General features: G+C 37.2%; 1 protein-coding gene across 4 annotated transcripts in view; it reads right to left on the minus strand.

Moving 5' to 3' along the window:
* Nucleotides 1-22,135, minus strand: part of TBC1D5 (TBC1 domain family member 5) — a 555,945-nt gene that overhangs the window by 516,109 nt on the left and 17,701 nt on the right. The gene's annotated exons all lie outside the window — the stretch shown is intronic.

Here is a 22,135-nt window from a genome sequence, read left to right on the forward strand (position 1 = left end):
AACCTCAGCACTACAGGCATCTTGGATTGAATAATCCTCTGTTGTGGGAGTCTGCCTTGTCAACTGTAGGACATTTTAGCATCATCCTCGATCTCTACTCACTAGATGCCTCCACAGATGTGACAACCAAAAAGGTCTACAGGCATTACCAAAAGTCCCTTGAGAGGTAACAATGCCCTGGTTGAGAACACTGTTCTAAGGCATACATGAAAGTATATACATGTATATTTTCTACTTTACTGAATACTGCACAACTATTCTCCGAACAGCTTTATCAATTTATATTACCATCAGCATATAATACTTCTGATTTCCAAATATCCTTGCCAGAACTTGATAAAATACCAATTTAAATATTTCCAGCAAAATCAATAATTTTCCAAAAGGAGACTGCCACTGCAACTCAAGAAAAAAAGGTACATGTGTGCTACTTCCAAGAAATTATAAAAACCCTAACTGTAAATGGGTACATTATACCCTTCTCATGTTACTTTGCCTTTTTTTTTTTTTTTTGCTAAGTGAATTTTTCTTGACATTGATTAGTATTAGTATACTGAATTAACTTTAACTTCATAAAACTTATTTTTTCTAGATGCTTCAAAACTATGATCTTTGGTCCACATTTTGTAAAACTTTAAATATCCTAAAGAGTTTTAAATAGCTGCCTGGGTGGCTCAGTGGGTTAAAGCCTCGGCCTTCAGCTCAGGTCATGATCCCAGGATCCTGGGATCGAGCCCCGCATCGGGCTCTCTGCTCAGCAGGGAGCCTGCTTCCCCCTCTCTCTCTCTGCCTGCCTCTCTGCCTATTTGTGATCTCTGTCAAATAAATAAATAAGATCTTTAAATAGCATACTTTAAGTGTTTCAACTGATGCCCCCACCTGTAGAAGTTTCCTCCTCGAACACTTATAAATTGGTCACATCTACATATAAAAGTAGGCTAGAGATAACAACTGGACATCCATGATGGAAATATCTTCTACCAAACTTCCTATATATAAAGGAATCTACTCAGCAAACTGTTTTTAAAACTGGTAATCAGACTGAATCAAGATAGTGGACTCAACTCACACCGTAGCCTCCCTATCTCATACCAAATCTACAGAAATTAGATCTGAAATACATGGTCCCTGATTTCCAAATTCCTGTAAAGATCAACTGCAATTCCCCCTCATCAGTTCTATGAAATGATTTTTGTTGTTTTTTGATATAAATTCTACTCTGGGCTAAGCAGTCTTGTATGAATTTCTGTTACTGGCACCAAAAGAACCTTGTCTAAGACAGTGGCACAATGAAATGTTGATTCTACTGACAATGATTCCAGTGCTGACCAGACTAAAAAAACCAGAAGATAGACCAGAAACTAAGAGGAATACCAGAAATACAGAAAACAAAATCTTAACTGAAGTACAAACAACAACAAAAAAACTACCACATTTGCTGCAAAATACAGGAGTTTCTCTGAGAATCCCAAATACAAAAAAGCTATGTTATCTGAAGCTAGCGGAAGTCTGAAGGCTATCAGCAGCACAAAGAGTAAGAATATCAGGCAGGCCAAATCCACCCCCACGCCTTAAGGTGAAGCAGCCAGTAAGAGAGGTACCTGTGTGTCTCCCTCTAACCTCCTGCCCCCAAATAGGAGTGTGGACCCCTGGTAAAAAAAAATAGTTTGTAGAAGACTGGTACCCCACCTAAAGAAAATGTACCTCAACATTCTAGTACCCCAGGTTTCTGAGGAAATGTATAAAAATGATCAATAAATGCTTTAGGAAGATGAATCCTGTATCAGTAAGAAGAATGAACTAAGGGGTGCCTGGGTTGCTCAGTCGGTTGGGTGTCTGACTTTTGTTTTTGGCTTGGAATATGATCTCAGGGTCATGGGATCTGCCCTCTTGATGTACTCTGCACTCAGCAGGGAGTCTGCTTAGATTTGCTCTCCCTCTACCTCTTCCCTCTGGCATTCCTGCAAGCTCACTCATGTGCTCTCTCTCCAATAATTAAATAAATCTTAAAAAAAAAAAAAAAGAAGAAGAAGAATGAACTAAAAAGAGGGAAGAATACAGATAGGAAAGCCAGTCAGGAAACAGTACAGGCATGTAAGGACTTGAAATTCAGGGACTCTAAACAGAAAACACAGATTCATCTAGGCGTATTGATAGGAAAGGAAAGAACCTGTTGAATAACCTCATGTTACAAGAGAGGAAAAGATCAAGACTGCTTCATTTATTTTAGGAAAATGCTCATTATAAGTTTTGCTTATTACAATATCTGTAGCACGTAAATACCTGTAAGTTAAGTCAATAAATTAATCTGAGGATAAAGAAGTCAAGAGTAACCCTTAAGACTTGGAGGCTGAGAAGATGGTATGAGGCAAATAAAGAGCAAAGTGTGGAGAGAACACTTGATTTCTTTTTAAAGACTTCTTTAATTGAGAAAAAGCATGAGAATGTGTGTGAGCAAGGCAGACAGACAGAGGGAAAGGGAGGGGGAGAGAGTCCCAAGCAGACTCTGCACTAAGCACAGAACCCAAGGCAGAGCTAGATCTCACGACTCTGAGATCACAACCTGAGCTGAAACCAAGGGTCTATCACTCAACTTAGTGAGCCATGCAAGCACCCCAAGAACACTTGATTTTAAAAGACTGTGATTATTTCAGTTTTAGAAATGCTGAGTTTGTTTCTATGATGGTTATTTTTGTAAAATATATATATATTATTTTTTATACCAAACATATTTATAAGTTTTTAGCTTTAAGGAGGTATTCAATATGTGTAGAGAATAAATATGATATCTATAAATAAATATGATCAACTCATCTCTTTCCTAAAAAGTATAATATGAACATTATATTTAAGTTCCTGGTGTTTTCATCCCCAATTATAACCTGCCCCACATCCCATATAGGAAATTACTATCCTAATTTTTTCCTTGATCATACTTTCACTTTTCCTTAACATTTTACCCTGTTTTTGTATAATTAAACACTTTGTTTAGTTTTTTTTTTAAGATTTTATTTATTTATTTGACGACAAAGATCACAAACAGGCAGAGAGGCAGGCAGAGAGAGAGGAGGAAGCTGGCTCCCCGCTGAGCAGAGAGCCCAATGCGGGGCTCGACCCCAGGACCCTGGGATCATGACCTGAACCGAAGGCAGAGGCTTTAACCCACTGAGCCATCCATGCACCCCCTTTGTTTAGTTTTTAACTTGTTTTGAACTTCCCCCATTAAAATAAGAATCACACTACAAGGCATAGCTTATTTTATTGTGCTTCAGTTTATTGCACTTCACAGATACTGCCCCCCCCTTTTTTTAAACAAAATGAAGGTTTGTACCAACCCTGCATCAAGCAAGTTTATCAGCTCCATTTTCGCAACAGCTGCTCACCTTGTGTCTGTCTCATACTTTAGTAATTCTTGCAATATTTCAAACTTCTTTCATTATTACTTATGGAGATCTGTGATCAATGATTATGACTCACTGAAAGCTCAGAAAATGGGTGACATTTTCTAGCAATAAAAATTTTTTTAGCAATAAAGTATTTTTAAATTAAGGTATGTACATTGTTTTTAGGCATGCTATTGCACACTAAATAGACTGTAATATAGTATAAACATAACTTTTTTTATTGTATTATGTTAGTCACCATACAGTACATCATTAGTTTTTGATGTAGTGTTCCAAGATTCATTGTTTATGTACCACACCCAGTGCTCCATGCAATTCGTGCCCTCCTTAATACCCACCACCAGGCTTACCCATTCCACCACACCTTTCCCTCTCAAACTCTGTTTCTCAGAATCCACAGTCTCTCATGGTTCATCTCCTCCTCCGATTCCCTTTTTCCTTTCCTTCTCCTAATGTCCTCCATGTTATCCCTTATGTTCCACAAGTAAGTGAAACCATATATTTGACATTCTCTGTTTGACTTATTTTACTCAGCATAATCTCCTCCAGTCCCATACATGTTGATGCAAAAGTTGGGTATTCATCCTTTCTGATGGCTGAGTAATATTCCATTGTGTTTATGGACTACATATTCTTTATCCATTCATCTGTTGAAGGGCATCTGGGCTCTTTCCAGAGTTTGGCTATGGTGGACATTGCTGCTATGAACATTGGGGTACATGTGGCCTTTCTTTTCACTACATCTGTATCTTTGGGGTAAATACCCAGCAGTGCAAGGGACAGGTCATAGCCTAGCTCTATTTTTAATTTTTTGAGGAATCTCCACTATTTTCCAAAGTGGCTGCACCAACTTGCATTGCCACCAACAGTATAAACTTTTATTATATGCACTGAGAAACCAAAAATATTCATCTGACTTGTTTTCTTGCAATATTTACTTATTAAAGAGATCTGGAACCAAACAAGAAATATTTCCAAGGTAAGCCTGGGTATGTGTTTTTTTTTTGGAGAAGACACACTAGTTTTCACTAAATATTATATGTTTCTAAGATAAACAGTGTGAGTATATGTGGTTATAGGTCATTCATTTGCACTACTCTATAACACTTCAATATATGACTGTATGAACATGTTAATGTACTCACAACTTCATCCTTTCTCCTATGCTGTATATTTCAGTATTTCTAAGTTTACACTACTACAAATAATGCATCTAACAAATCATTCTTGAGCACATATCCTGGTACAGACATACAAGAACATGACTTACAAACTAGAAGGGAAATTGTGTCACAGGTTACATATATGTTCAATTTTACAGATAATACTAAATTATTTTCATTCTATTATTTTCATTCTATTATTTTCAAAGAAAAGTTGTTTAAATTAGAAAGCCAGTACACCAAAGAACATAAGCAATATAAAACAGATGCCTAATTAAATTTAAATCACAGGTAAGTACTCAAATCCACATTAAAAATAATCATCACCATTGTGTTACTGCCCAGCATTATAAGTTAAAATTATATCAACATCTCACAGGAAATGGTCTCCTCACTCCCTTCTGTTTACTCAGTGTATATTTTCATCTCAACATGCCACTCTCTTAGACAAAGTTTTCTGGGTGGCAATAACAAAAACATATACAAAGGTACTTAGCCCAAAATGAGAACTTACATTAAAAAGAAATAAAGGTATTTCACAGAACTGACAAGTAGAAATTACAGTGGGAGCTGGAAATCAGGTACTACAAAGCTGCCAAGAATTAAATCTATTCTAACCTCTGGAACTAAACTGCCTCTAAAAGGTGACAGTCAGTTTTTCTCTGAAAGTCGGCTTCATTTTGCTCTCTGCACACCAGTCCCCTCCACTGTTTCTCTATGACCATAGGCTAACCATGGTTGTCCATGCCTCAGTAATACACATTTGTCTAGAAGAAGAACCCAATAGAATCTAATCTAAATTGCTGAAAAACTGCTTATCCCAAGTTAGCACAGGGGTCTACCTATGGTCCCAACAGCTATATATACTAGGAATACAATGGTCCTACTTTACAAACACTATTAAGCTTTAGAGGCCTACCCTTAAAGCTGAAGCATCAATTCTCAGACAAGGCCCTATGATGGATAGATGTAACAGAAAACATCTACAATGACCAAGGGAAAATAATGACAGGTAAAATGGATTATAACTAGGAGAAACCTAACCATAATTCCACACAACTGACACCTACAATCAGCATTCAAAAGTCAAACATGTACATACCCAGTGGTCATTCTAATAGCAGATACCAGTAGTTTACTCTCTTGTTTTTCTCCACCTGCCCCTTAAGTAGAGTTTGGAGCTATGACACCAAAAGTACAAGTAACAAAAAGAAAAATAAGTATCACTAAATATCACTAAAAATTTAAAACTTTTGTGCTTCAGTGTACAGCTCAACACTTCAACAAAGTGAAAAGACAACCCACAGAATAAAAGAAAATGTTTCTAAGTCATTTACCTAATACGTTATTTGTATTCAAAAATATATAAAAAATCTCAAAATTCAGGGCGCCTGGGTGGCTCAGTGGGTTAAAGCCTCTGCCTTCGGCTCAGGTTATAATCCCAGGTTCCTGGGATCGAGCCCCACATCGGGCTCTCTGCTCAGCAGGGAGCCTGCTTCCTCCTCTTTCTCTCTCTCTGCCTGTTTTTTCTGCCTACTTGTGATCTTTGTCTGTCAAATAAATAAATATAATCTTAAAAAAAAAAAAAAGAATCTCAAAATCCAGTAACAGAAAGACAACCCAATTAAAAACCGGACAAAAGATCTAAATAAACAAATCTCCAGAGAATATATATAAATGCCCAAAAAACACCTAAAAAGATGCACATCGTTAGTCATCAGAAAATTACAAATCAAAACCACAATGAAAAACAAAGTCAGCAAAATGACAAGGTAGGGAACTTCAAGTACTCTCACCTGACAGAAATGTCAAAAAACAAGCACTATCAGAACGAAGTTGTTAAAACTAGGGAAAACAGGTAAAGATTTACAACCAAGCAAGTGACAAATAAAGAAAAGACCATTTTAAAACCTAGCACAGCAGCAACTTTAATCTATGTTCCTAGTATGGAACCCTGTTCCCAGAGACGGCAGAACAGATTTTATTCACAAATTCATGTGAATATTCTCACCTGTCTGGGTACTACCTGAAGGACTGATGCAAGATGCTCATCTCTGTTTCACCTAACTCAGAGCTCAAGCCGAAAAGCCAGTAGTCATTGGAAAACATAGCAAGCAGAACTGACAACTTAAAAAGGCTTAGAACAAAAGATTACTATATAAACATACAATAAATTACCTAAGGCACAGGAGCAAAAGCTGGGGAGTACTTCTTTGACAAATTAAGAGTATATATGTAACTGTGAAGACAACACGTACACCCACAACAATATGTATGCTGAGAAAAGACCTGAGATCACGATTCCAGAGTCCTGGGAGGGGCTCAGCCACATCAGGCTGCTGCTCAGCAAGGAGTCTGCTTCTCCCTCTGCCCCTCCCTCCCACTTGTGCTCACTTGCCCTGTCCTAAATAAATAAATAAATAAGTGGAAGGGAAGATAATGGAAGGGAAGGAAAGACCTGAGAGATCTCTAAGCTTCCACCTTGGAATGTCCACTGGGCTCAGTGCAAATCTGCCTAAGTGAAGGACTGCCCTGACAGTCAATCTACAAACCCCAGGAAAGGTATTCTTCCATTTGTTTAGAACTTTTTGGTTTTTGTTTTAGTTTCTGGCACTCAAATCAGTCTGTCAAAACTTGGATGAACACAAACTAAATCAAGAGAATTATCTGACCACACATGACAAGGAATAAAGTCTTTGCAAAAAAAAAAAAATAAAAAGAGAGAGAGAGACTTGAAAAAAAACACTCAACAAAATGGACTACTGGAGCCTTTAACAAACAAAAAAGACATAAAACCTTGAGAAAAATGGAGACTACTGATTTACAGAGTTATAACATTATGATATCCATATACCCAGTTATCAACAACAACAAAAAAAAAATGACAAGGCATAGGAAGAAACAGGAAAGAATGACCCATCCAATAGAAAATTGATAAGACTACCCTTGAGGAAATCCAGACATCATACTTACTAAACAAAGGCTTTAAAACAACAGTCTAACATATGCTCAAAAAGCTTAAAGAAAATAAGAAAAAACAACAAAAAAATTCGTAGAATCAATGTATAAGCAAAATTAGAGTATCGATAAAGAGAGAAATTATAGAAAAGAACCAAAGAGAAATGCTGAAATTGAAAGCATAACTACAATGTAAAAAAATAAAATAAAATCACTAGACTGACTCAAGAGCAATTTCAGCAAGCAGAAGACTCAATGAATCTGAATGTAGGATATTTGTAATTGCTGAATCTGAGAAGAAGAGAACAGAATGAAGAAAAGACAGAACCTAAGAGACCTTCTGAGACATCAAGCTGAACAACACAGACAATATGAGAGTCCCAAAGGGAGGAAAAGGAAAGGAACAGACTGTTTAAAGAGGTGAAAAATCTTCCCAAATTAGATGAAATTGATGAATCTACAAATCTAAGAAGGTTGAATGCTAGGCAGAATAAATTCAGAGACCCATTCTAATAAAACTAACGAAGCCCAAAAACAGAATCATGAAAGCAGCCCAACAGAAGTGATTCATCAAGTACAGGGAGGCCTCAATAAGGTTAACTGCTGATTTCTCATCAGAAAACAAGGAGGACAGAAGGCAGTAAGATAACAAATTTGTACTATAAGAAGAAACCTTGAGATGGTTCATTTTATGTGTCAACCTGACTGAACCACAGAGTGGCCAGACATTTGATCAAACATTATTTAAGATATGTCATGTAGGTGCTTCTGGCTGAAGTTAACATCTGAATTGGTAGACTGAGTAAAGCAGATTGCCCTTCACAAGGCAGGTAGGCCTCATCCAGATAATCAAAGACCAAAAAGACTGAGTAAAAATGAACTCCCCTGATTAACTGCATTGAGCTGGATCTATAGTCCTTTCCTTCCTTTGGAGTTGAACTGAAACACTGGTTCTGCTTAGATCTGGAGCCTACCAACTTTCGGACCAAAATAACCCATCAGCAATCCTGGTTCTCAGGCCTTCGGACTCTGACTAGAAGACCACCACTGGCTTTCTTGGGTCTCCATCTTACGACTGCAAATTGTGGGATCTCTCAGCCTTCAAAATCACCTGAGCCAATTCCTTATAACAAATGTTTAAGTAAATGCATGCATGCATACACGTGATGGGTGCATGCACACACACATACACACACAAACACACACACACACACACACACACACACGTATCCTATGGATTCTCTTTTTCTGGAAAACCCAGCCTAATACAACTGTCAACCAAGAATTTTGTATATGGCAAAACCATCCTTCAAATATGAGACAGAAATTAAGATATTCCCAGATAGGGGCACTTTGGTGGCTCAGTCAGTTAAGCATCTAACTCCTGATATCAGCTCAGGTCCCAAACTCAGGGTCATAAGTTCAAGCCCCACTCTGGGCTCCACGCTGGGTGTGGAGCCCACTTAAAAAAAAAAAAAAAAAAAAGTTAACATAGTTCATTACCACTAGACCCATACTACAAATAATGCTAAAGGGAATCCTTTAGTCTAAATGAAAAGCACTACAAAATAACTCATTGCCATATGAATAAAGACTTCCAAAGAAGGTAAACACATGGGCAAATAAAGGCCACTATTATTGTACTTTTTACTGGTAGCCTCATTTTTTATTTCCTACAAGATTTTAAAGAAAAATACATTTTTAAAAATTATTAATCTGTGGTACTGGCATACAATGTATAAAGACATAACCAGAGACAAAAACAAAATAAAGGATGAGAGAACAAAGGTGTCATAGGCACAGAGATTTGTATGCATTACAGTTAAGCTGGTACCAATTTGACCTAGACTGTGATAAATTCAGAACATTAGTAGTCATCTTCATGGTAACCACAAAGAAATATCTAAAAATATACACAAAAGGAAATGAGGAGGGAATCAAAATGATTCACTACAAAAATCAATTAAATGCACAAAAAAGGACAGTAATGGAGAGGCAAAAAAGGAGTAAGATATACAGGAAACACATAACAAAATGGCAGAGGCAAGTGCTCCTTTTATGTAATTACTTAAAAAGTAAACAAAAAAGCGTCCAGTGGAACTGAAGAATAAACAGTTCCACATAAATAGTTGGAGAGTTCAATCCTCTACTTCTCATAACAGATAAAACATCTGGCAAGAAGATCAATAAGAAAATAGAGGACATAAACAACACTATAAACCAACTAGACCTAATAGGCTATATATAGAACACTCTACAGAATAGCAGAATATATTCATCCCATGTGCATATGGAACATTCTCCAGGAAAGACCATATGTTACACCATAAAACAAGTCTCAATAATTTCAAAACACTGAAATTACACAAATTATCTTTTTTCTGACACAATGTAATAAAACTAAACTACAGGAGGAAATTTCACAAATACATGGAAACTAATAAAGTCCAAAACAACCAACTGGTAAAGAAGAAATCACAAGAGAAATCAGAAATTAGAGATGAATGAAAACAAACACAACATATCAAAACTTACAGGAAACAGTAAGATCATGCTCAGATGGATGTTATAATTGTAAATGCCTACATTAAGAAGAAGAAAGAGCTCAAACCAGTAACCTAACTTGAGGACTGAGAAAAGGAAAAGCAAACTAAACACAAAGCTTTCAGAAGGAAGGAAATAATAAAGATCAGAAGTAAAATAAAGAAACACAAAAGAGTCAACACCAAAAACTGTTCTTTGAGATCAATGAAACCGACAAATCTTTAGCTATAAAAGAAAAGACACAAATAACAAAAATCACAGATGAGAGTAGAAACATTACTATAGACCTTAGAGAAGTAAAAAGGATCATATGAAAAAAATGAGAACAATTTTATGCCAACATATTAGATAACCCAGAGAAATGGATAAATGTCTAGAAACACACAAATTACATAAACTGACTCAAGAAGAAAAAGAAAAACCTCAAATGACCTAAGCTACTAGACCTACCAAATAATCAAAGACCTACCAACAAAGAAGTCCAGGACCAGATGGCTTCACCAGTGAATTATATCAAATATTTAAGGAATTAATACCAATTCTTTTCAAACTCTTAAAAATAATGAAAGAAAAGGGAAAACTTCCCAACTCATTCTAAGCACCCAGCATTACCCTGATACCAAAGAGAAACTAAGACTTCACATGAAAAGAGAACTACAGATTATACTCTGAATATAAGTCAGAAAATGTCCAACCAGGAGCACCTGGGTGGCTCAGTGGATTAAGCCTCTGCCTCCGGCTCAGGTCATGATCTCAGGGTCCTGGGATCAAGACCCACAGTGGGCTCTCCACTCAGCCTCCTTCCCCCCTACCCCACTCCCGCTCTCTCTGCCTGCCTCTCTGCCTACTTATGATCTCTGTCTGCCAAATAAATAAATAAAATCTTTTAAAAAAATATCCAACTAAATCTAACAAGCCAAATCCAATAGAATATTAAAAGGACTTACATCAAGACCAAGTGGAATTTATCCCAGGAATTCAAGGATGATTCAACACAACAAAATTAGTCATTGTGATACACATTAATAGAATGAAGGGGGGGGAATCACATGATCATAACAACTGAGGCAGAAAATGCACTTAATATTCAGACCACCCTTTTATTAAAAAAACACTTAGAAAACCAGGAATTAAGGAAACTCCCCTCAACAGGATAAAAGGCACTTGTGAAAACTCCAAGGATGACATCATACTTATGATGAAAGACTGAAATCTTTACTTCTAGGATCATGAAAAAACTAGGATGCCCATATTTACTACTGCAATTCAACAATCTCCTGGAAATTCTAGCCAGAGCAGTTAGACAATGAAATTTTAAAAAGTCAAAGGCATCCAAATTCGGAGAGAAGAAGTAAAACTATCTCTATTCACAAGTGAAATGATATTATATATAAAACAGAATTCCAAAAGAATCCACAAGAAACCAGAAGACCAAATAAACAATTTCTGCAAAGTTGCAGGGTACAATTTCAACACACAAAATCAGTTGTGTATCTGCAATGAACGACCCAAAAAAGAAAATTTAGAAAGTTATTCCATCTATAATAGCATCAAAAAGAATGAAACAACCAGAAATAAATTTACCCAAGGAAATGAAAGACTTATACACTAAAAATTACAGAAGACTGCTGAAAGAAATTAAAGTTGACCTAAATAAATGGAAAGATATTCTAAGTTTATGGGTAGGAAAACTTAATATTCTTAAGATATAAATACTACTCAAAGTAATCTACAGATTCAATGCAATCTCTATCAAAATTCCAACAGCCTTTTTGCAGAAATAGTAAAGCCTATGGCTAAGCAGCACAAACCATATTTAAGGATGATGAAAAGTTCTAAAAACTAATTGTAATGATGCCTGACCAACTCTGTGGAAATCTCAAAGCCACTGAATTGTACACTTTAAAATAAATGGACTGATCAGCATGTGAATTATAGCAGTTAAAACTGTTTAAAAAATGGGGAGGAGTCTAAGATGGAGCAGGAGTAGGAGACCTTAGTTTTGTCTGGTCCCAGGAATACAGCTAGATAACTAATTAAGTCATTCTGAACACCTGCACACCCAACAGGAGATCTAAGAAAATAGCTGCAACTATACAAATTGAAAAGCAAGCACTTTCTGCAAGGTAGGAGGTGGGGCAGTATATGGAGAGATAGACCATGGTGGGGAGGGAGCCTCCTTAACACAGCACCAGAAAGTGATATAGCAGCAGAGGACAAAATTGAAACTTTTAGATGTCTGCTCTGGTGAGGGATGCACCGAAATGCCTGAAATGCACTCAGGTAGTGAGGCAGGGCAGAATCCTAGGTGGTCTCTGGATCCCTGAGGTCACAGGATGACCAAGGTTATGTAAGTGCAGCAGAGCTCCCAGGCATCAGAGCAGCAAAGCCAGCTGCAATCAGCAAACCCAGGAGTGGGCTTATAGCTCAGCGTTCCCATAAACTGCAAACCGGGGCATTGCTCTCCAAGCAGAGGCCAAGCAGGCAGTGGAACCAGGATGAGACCGCCCCTCCCATCTTCCCTGGGACCAGCAGCCCACATGTGCGCAGCAGGATCCTGCAGAGTTTCAAGACTCAAAACGTGGTCATGTGCCTGAGATTTAAAAAAACAATCAGTCACAGGCCAGGGGAGCATGGCGTGTGAACTAAGACCAGGGAGGCAGGAGTGACTGATTGCTTTTCCCTGAGGGTGCACTGAGAAGTGGGGCCCTGAGCTTTCGGCTCTAGGACTGGAGACTGGAAGGCCGCCATTTTCATTCTCCTCCTCTAAAGCTGAGGAGGAAGCCTTCAGGGAACAAAAGCCACACAAAGCAACCTGGGCCACTTAGCCTAACCTCTAGGCAGGACAGTGCAGGACTGGCCCTGGCAAAGACATCTGAGAATCAGTGCAACAAACTGCTCACCCAGAAGACCCACAAAAACATCCTGGCCAAGAATAAGTTTCCCAGTCACATAGACATACAAAACTTCAGTGTTAGGGGAAAACAATATACAGAATTCATGGGGTTTTTTCCTCATGATTCTTTAGTCTTTCAATTTTAATTTTTTTTCTTTCCTTTTTCAACTAATTTCATAACCTCTCTAAAGTCTTTTTTAATTTTCATTTTTAGAGTTACATTCTATCCTTTCATTGTCTTTAATTTTATATTGTATATACATAACTTTCTCTTTCTTACAATTTTGGGATTCAATTTCTTCTAACAAATATTCCAAAATACACCACGATTTAGTGTATTATTGTTCTCTTCAGCTGTTTCCTTATACCTTTTTTTCCATTTTTTGTTTGTTGTCTTTTAATTCTCATTTTTACAGTTACATTCTATCCCTTCATTGCATTTGTGTACATGTATAAGCTTTTCTTCATTTACAACTTTAGGATCTAGTTTTCTAACAAACAGACCAATATACACACAAGATCCAGTATATTACTCTGTTCTGTTCACCAATCAGTTTACATTCTTTTTTTTTTCTGTTTCAGGTGTCTTCTGACTTGATTAGTGTATATTTCTCTGGGGTTGTAGTTACCACTTTAGTATTTTCATCTCTCATTCATATATTCTTCTCTTGAGAGACTGAAAAGATGGAAAAACTCACCTCAAAAAAGAAAAAGGGACAGTACTGACTGCCAGGGACCTAATCAGTATGGATATAAGTAAGATGCTGGAAATAAAGATCAGATAATAATTATAATGATACTAGCTGGGCTTGAAAAAAGCACAGAAGACAATAGAGAATCCCTTCCTGGAGAAATAAAAGAACTAAAATCTAATCAAGTTGAAATCAAAAAGGCTACTAATGAGATGCAATAAAAAATGGAGGCTCTAACTGCGAGGATCAATGAGGCAAAAGAACAATCAGTGACTTAGAAGAAAAAATGGTGGAGAATAAAGAAGCTGAAGAAAGGATATAAACAACTACAGGATCACAGGGGGAGAATTTGACAGATAAGTGATACCAAAGATTAAAACAATATTAGAATAGTTGGGATCCCAGAAGATGAAAGAGCAGTGAGGGCCAGAAGGTATACTGGAGCAACTTATAGCTGAGAACTTCCCTAATCTGGGGAAGGAAACAAGCATTCAAAAGTCCAGAAGACATAAATCAATAAAAATAGCTCAACACCATAATATATAATCCTGAAACTTGCAAATCTCGGAGACACAGAGAAATGAGGTCTACAGATTCAATGCAATCTCTATCAATGCAATTCCTACCAACAAGGAGAGGAATATTAGACTGGCAGCAGACCTCTCCACAGAGACCTGGTAGGCCAGAAAGGACTGGCATGATATATTCAGAGTGCTAAATCAGAAAAATATGCAACCAAGAATACTTCATCCAGCAAGGAAGTCATTGAAAATAAGAGACATAAAAAGGTTCCAGGACAAAAAAAGAGCTAAAAGAATTTGTGATCACTAAACCAGCTCTGCAGGAAATATTAAAGGGGATCCTTTAAGAAAAGACAGAGCACAAAAGTAACATAGACGAGAAAGCAACAGAGACGTTATACAGAAATAATGACTTTACAGGTAAACAATGGCACTATTTGTATCTTTCAATAGTTACTTGGACTAAATACTCCAATTAAAAGACAACAGGGCATCAGACTAGATTAATTAAAAAAAAAAAAAAAGACCCATCAATATGCTGTCTGCAAGAAACTCATTTTAGACCCAAAGACACCTCCAGATAGAAAGTGAGGAGATGGAAAACTATTTATCATGCTAATGGACATCAAAAGAAAGCTGGGGCAGCAATCCTTATATCAGTCAAATTAGATTTTAAGCCAAAGACTATAATAAAAGATGAGGAAGGACACTATATCATGATTAAAGTGTCTCTCCAACAAAATCATCTAACAACTGTAAATATGTATGCCCCTAACATGGAAGCAGCCAATTATATAAACCAATTAATAACAAATTAAGGAAACACATCAATAATGTTACAATAATAGGGACTATAACACCTCACTCACTAAGACAGATCATCTAAGCAGAAGATAACAAAGAAACAATGGCTTTGAATGACATACTAAACCAGATGGACTTTACAGATATATTCAGAGCATTCCATCCCAAAGCAACAGAACACAAATTTTTCTCGAATGCAAAGGTAACAGTCTCCAGAATCGATCACAATTGGGAACACAAATCAGGTCTCAACCAGTACCAAAAGACTAGAATCATTCCCTGCATATCTTCAGACCAAAACGCTTTGAAACTAGAACTCAATCACAAGAGGAAATTTGGAAAGACCCAAATACATGGAGGCTAAAGAGCACCCTACAAAAGAATGAAGAGGTTAACCAGGAAATTAAAGAATTAAAAAAAAATTCATGGAAACAAATGAAAATGAAAACATCTGAGGGATGCCAGAGAAGTGAACCTAAGAGGGAAGTATATAGCAATACAAGCCCTTCTCAAGAAAAGAAGATCTCAAATACACAACCTAACTTTACACCTAAAGAAGCTGGAGAAAGAAGAGCAAATAAATCCTAAACCCATCAGGAGAATAATTAGAGCACAAATGAATGAAATAGTAACAAAAAAAAAAAACAACAGTAGAACAGATCAATGAAACTGAGAGCTGGTTCTTTGAAAGAATTAGTAAGATTGATAAACCCCTGACCAGACTTACCAAAAAGAAAAGAAAAAGGACCTAAATAAATTAAATCATGGTTGAAACAAGAGAGATCAGGACCAACACCAAAAAAATACCATTATAAGAACATATTATGAGCAAATTTGACACTCTGGAAGAAATATATGCATTCCTAGAGATATGTATAAACTACCAAAACTGACGAACAGGACGAAATAGAAAACCTGAACAGAACCCATAGCCAGCAAGGAAACTGAAGAGGTAATCAAAAATCTCTCAACAAACAAGAGTCCAGGGCCAGATGGCTTCCCAGGAGAATTCTACCAAACATTTAAAGAAGCATTAATACCTATTGTTCTGAAGCTGTTTCAAAAAAATAGAAATGCAAGGGAAAGTTCCAAACTCTTTTAGGCCAGCATTATCTTGATACCAAAACCAAAGACCCTACTGAAAAGAATTACAGACCAATATCCCTGATGAACATGGATGTAAAAATTCTCACCAAGATACTAATAGGATCCAGTAGCACATGAAGAGGATTATTCACCTCGACCAAGTGGGATTTACTGCAGGGCTGCAAGGGTGGTTCAACATCCACAAATGTGATATACCACATTAATAAAAGAAAGGACAAGAACCATAAGATCTTTTCAATTGATGCAGGAAAAACAAAATAGAAGCATCCTTGACAAAATACAGCATCCTTTCTTGATAAAAATTCTCCACATTGTAGGGATAGAAAGAACATGACTTAGTATCATAAAAGCCATATATGAGAAACCCACGGTGAAAATTATCCTCATTGGGGAAAAACTAAGAACTTTTCCCCAAAGGCCAGAAACATGACAAGGATGTTCACCATCACCACTGTTGTTCAACATAGTACTAGAAATTCTAGCCTCAGCAATCAGAAAACAAATAGAAATAAAAGGCATCCTAATTGGCAAAGAAGTCAAACTCTCACTCTTCACAAATGACATGATATTCTATGAGGAAAGCCCAAAAGACTAAACCCCCAAATTGCTGTAACTCATACAGGAATTCAGCAAAGTGGCAGGATATAAAATCAATGCACAGAAATCAGTTGTATTTCTACACACCTAACAATGAGACAGAAGAGAAATTAAGGAGTCAGTCGCATTTACAATTGTGCCAAAATTTGTAATATACCTAGGAATAGACCTAACCAAAGGAGCAAAGGATCTGTACTCAGAAAACTATAGAACATGCATGAAAGAAATTGAGGAAGACACAAAGAAACGGGAAAATATTCCATGCTTGTGGACTGGAGAAACAAATATTGTTAAAATGTGCATACTACCTACAGCAATCTACATATTCAATGCCATCCCCATCAAAATACCATGAACTTTTTTTCAAATAAATGGAACAAATGATCCTAAAATTTGTATGGGACCAGAAAAGACCTCAAACAGCCAGAGGAATGTTGAATAGAAAACCAAAGTGGGGCACATCACAATTCCAGACTTTAAGCTTTATTACAAAGCTATAATCATCAAGACGGTAAGGGGCTAGCACAAAAACAGACACACAGATCAATGGAACAGAAAAGAGAACCTACAAAGGGACCCTCAACTCTATGGTCAACTAATCTTTGATAAAGCAAGAAAGAATACCCAATTGGAAAAAAAAAAAAAGTCTCTTCAATAAATGGTGTTGGGAAAATTGGGACAGCCTATGCAGAAGAATGAAACTGGGCCATTTTCTTATACCACACACAAAAACAGACTCAAAATGGATGAAAGACCTAAATGTGAGATAGGAATCCATCAAAATCCTTGCAGAGAACACAGGCAGCAACTGCTGTGACCTTGGCCACAACTACTTCTTACTAGATAGGTCTCCAAAGGCAAGGGAAGCAAGGGCAAAAATGAACTACTGGGACTTCATCAAGATCAAAAGCTTTTGCAGAACAGAGGAAACAGTGGACAAAACCAAAAGACAACCAACAGAATGGGAGAAGATATTTGCAAATGTCTTATCAGATAAAAGGCTGGTATCCAAAGTCTATTAAAGAACTTACCAAACTCAACACCCAAAGAAGAAATAATCCAATCAAGAAATGGGCATAAGACATGAACAGACATTTCTCCAAAAAAAAAAAAAAAAAAAAAAAAAAGGACATACAAACAGCCAAAAGACACATGAAAAAACACTTAACATTACTTGGTTATCAGGGAAATACAAATTAAAACCACAATGAGAGACCACCTCATACCAGTCAGAATGGCTAAAGTTAAGCTAACACGTTAGGAAATGACAGATGTTGGTGAGGATGTGAAGAGAAACCCTCTACACTGTTGGTGGGAAGGCAAGCTGGTGCAGCCATTCTGGAAAACAGCATGGAGGTTCCTCAAAAAGCTGAAAATAGAGCTACCCTACATCCAAGCAATTGCACTACTGGGTATTTACCCAAAGAAACAGATGTAGTGATCCGAGGGGGCACGTGCACTCGAATGGTTACAGCAGCAATGTCCACAATGGAAAAAGCCCAGTTGTCCATTGACAGATAAATGGATAAATATGTGGTTCACATATACAACAGAATACTACTCAGCCATCAAAGAAAATGAAATCTTCCCATTTGCAGTAACATGGACGGAACTAGGGGATATTATTTTTTTTTAAGATTTTATTTGAGAGAGAGAGCATGAAAGTGGGGTGAGGGGCAGAAGGAGAAGCAGACTCCTCACTGAGCTGGGAGCCTGATGCAGGACTCAATCAAAATAAGTCAATAACAGAAAAACAATTATCATGTGTTCTCGCTCATATGCAGAATTCAAGAAACAAAACAGAGGAGCATATAGAAGAGAGGGAAAAATAAAACAAGAGGAAATCAGAGAGGGAGACAAACCTTAAGAGACTTTTAATCATAGGAACCAAACTGAAGGCTGCTGGAGGGGAAGGGGATGGGAAGATGGGATAACTGGATGACAGCCTTTAAGAAGGGCATGTAATGTAATGAACACTGGGTTTTATATAAGACTGATGAATCACTGAACTCTACATCTGAAACTAATAATCCATTATATGTTAATTAATTTAAATTAAAATAAAAAGGTAATGTCAGTCTCACAGAATGATTTAGAAAGTGTTCCTTTTGCTTTTATTTTCTGAAAGAGATTGTATAGAATTGGTATAACTTACTCATTAAATGTGTGGTAGTATTCACAATGCAAAAAAGAAAAAAAGTTAAAAAAATAAAATATATCCATATATATAATTCTTCACTAATATGTTCCTCCCTTTACTTTCTTCATGAATCTCTGAAATGTATTCAACTATAACACCATCTAGGTGATATCTACTAAATGTTTGCCATCAGCCCTGACCTTTCTGCTGACCTCCAAACTTAAATACCCCCTCTTTTTGCTGCATGAATGACAGGAGGAGTCACATCAGTGACAAAGTGCACATTCATTTTCTGACTTTAATACATACTGTTTCAGCTAACATTCCTCCTCTCCATACTAGTATTTCTGCTATCCCTCCCTCACCACCACCTGTCCTACCCCCCACAGTCTCCAATTTCTGTCAATTCTACCTCCATAACATCTTTTCCTTTCAATAAAGTCATTATTTCAAATCAGCAGAATTTCCTTTCCTTCAAATCCTCTTCTCTCCAGTATAGCATTATATTCCCAAATACAGGACAAGAAATTCACAATGTAATATGTACCATACCCTCCCCTTCTAAAACCCATCAATAGCTTCCCACTTACTACAGAATATAATTCCCCTTCTCCACAGCTTTATATTCAAAACTTTTTATAAAGTGAATTCAACCCACATACCTAATGTCACTTCTTATATCATTCCTGAGCACTAAAAATATCAGCCTCCCAAAAGCACTTACCATTACTTTAGCATACATGACTTTCTTGCCCAGGTGCTTTTTCTTAGACCTTTGTCCAACATAACTAAATTCCTTGTCCTCTAAAACCTATATGCCTTTATTATTCTCTAAAAATATACTTTTCCTCAAGTTTTAGATGCTATCAAATTTTAAGACATCTGTCAATTTTAGAAATGCTAAAATGTGGGGGAAAATACATGCTTTACATACAGTAAAATAAAGGAACTATCTTCTTCCTCTTAATTCCCTCAATACAGTGTCTGGGTTTTTACTTATTTCAGGTCTTGTATAATGAATTAATGTCCACTGACCAACTCCCATTAGATTATAGGCCTCATGGTGACAAGAATTGTCTTGCTCATCTATTATATAGTAGCAGTCCCACTAGAGTTTGAAAAAGACAACCAGACCAGAGAAAGAAAGAAAAAGAAGAAAGCACTAATAATAACGTCTATCTCACATTCATTATCAGAATTACAGAGTATACATTAAAATCAATGTGTAAAATGGATCATATTCAAATGCAGGATTTTGGTATTTTAAAAGATATATTTACTAAAATTAAATGTCACACTGCAAATCTGTCACTCTTCAATATCAGAAACTACATTAGGGAATACAGGAAATTTTTTCCAAGTAAATTTCTACAGGAAATTGCTGCAACCCATAACAGTTCAGTAACAACAATAAGCTGGCTCCAGAACAAGGCACCCTTCTCCAGCACTCCAAACCCTACTAGAGCAAGATTAGTGAGTATATTCTAGGACTGCTTCTAGAGAGCAGAGTGTGTGATTTACTCCTGTTTCTGACTCTGGGGTTCTCAAAAAGAACAAACAACAGAGTGCCCAAAGAGGCATATGTATAATTTGAAAACAAAACAACACTTCATCCACTTCTTTATTTTAAAAGTTCTATGATTTACTTTGAATTTTCAAATAACAGAAAAGAAGGGTATATTAACACAGAACATGGATTGAGAAGCTTGGTACCAAGAGGAACTTAGATGAAGTGAATGACTAAGAGACATAAGGCCACCTTTGAAGAGTGTATGTCCATTACTCCTCTATTGCCTAGACCAGCGTAATATTCTCTTAGGTCTCCCACCTCTAGATGACACCCTCCTGAACCCACCTTTCACACTTAAGGGGAAAAGTACAGCTACAACAAAGTTTATCAGGCCACTTCACTAGTCCTCCAACAGCTCCCTAACAGCTTGAAAATAAAAATAACCTGACCTCTCCCTGGCACCCCAGGCCCATTTTATGAGTCAAACTTGAAGTTCCACCAACAGTAACTGAAATTTCTTGCATGTGCCTTAAGTTTTTTCAAGCTTTTAAGCCTTTGCTCAAGCTTCTCCTCCTTCCAGCTGCTTCCTTTCCACTCCCCTTTACCAGTTCTGACCAGTCCTTTAAAGCCTCAAGTTTCCCGACTCCTGAGAACATTCCAAAAATAGGAGACTAGATTCACAACTCCTCCCTTGAGTTCCTACAAAAAATATGTCTCCTCTCTCTAACTTAACATACATCCTACTGAAATTTTAAAATTATCCCTTTTTTAAAAGTTTCTTCTAGGGGCACCTGAGTGGCTCAGTCGGTTGGGCAACTGCTTCTTGATTTCAGCTCAGGTCATGATCTTGGCACGGTGGGACTGAGCCCCGTGTCAGACTCCACACTCAACAGGGAGCTCACGAGTCTCTCTCTCTCTCCCCCTCTCCATCCAGCACTCCCTGCCACTTGCACACATGCAAGCTCTCTCTAAATCTTTTAAAAATAAATTTTAAAAAGTTTCTCCCAGGAAACTATGAGAACCACAATTCCAAGAACCAAGTGTTTTCCACTTCATAGCTTATTTACCTAAATAGTGCCACACAGGAAGTGTTTTTACTGAACTGAAATACTAACCATAATACTGGTTTTCAAGAATTCTTTCTTTCCATTGTCAGTGGGGGGTGGGGGAGGGAGGAAGAAAAGAAAAAAAAAATAAAACACTGAAAGGAAATTGTTTTGCTGTTGGCTGGTTTTTGTTGTTGTTTAGGTAAGACTTCTTAATAGCTAATACTACATAGGAGCACAGGGGTACTGATGAATATCATACACTAAGAACATAATAAAGGCTTTCATATCCATTCCCCAGGTAAGCCTGTACTGCTCTGTATCACAGACAAACTCTGGTTTCCCTTTGGCTTCCAGGGATATTTGGCCAATGGGAAGTGACAAGTGATAGAAAGCAAAAGAGGAAGAAGCCAGAGTATTTCTCCTCCATTCTTCCCACTCCCTGACACATCCTTGGCAGAAATTTTGTCTCTTCCATAACTCCAGTTCCCTCCACACAGTCCCACCACCCTCTGACATACCAGCTCCTATCATGAAGCCCCAGCTATGGCTCTAGCTCCCCCACATCGCTCTGGCTTCTAAACTCTGACAACACCAGCTTTGCTCACCTTCCCCCAAGCCCTACTGGTATCAGAGTCTCTGGATATTATTAATATCTGGCTGTCGCATAGTCCCAATAGGCTTCTCAGCAATTACCTGTACAACCAGTTCCTGAATTAATTTTCCTCTGCTGAAAGACACACTGTGGTTACT

The sequence above is a fragment of the Neovison vison genome, chromosome 6, assembly GCF_020171115.1.
Source record: "Neovison vison isolate M4711 chromosome 6, ASM_NN_V1, whole genome shotgun sequence".
NCBI lineage: Eukaryota > Metazoa > Chordata > Mammalia > Carnivora > Mustelidae > Neogale > Neogale vison.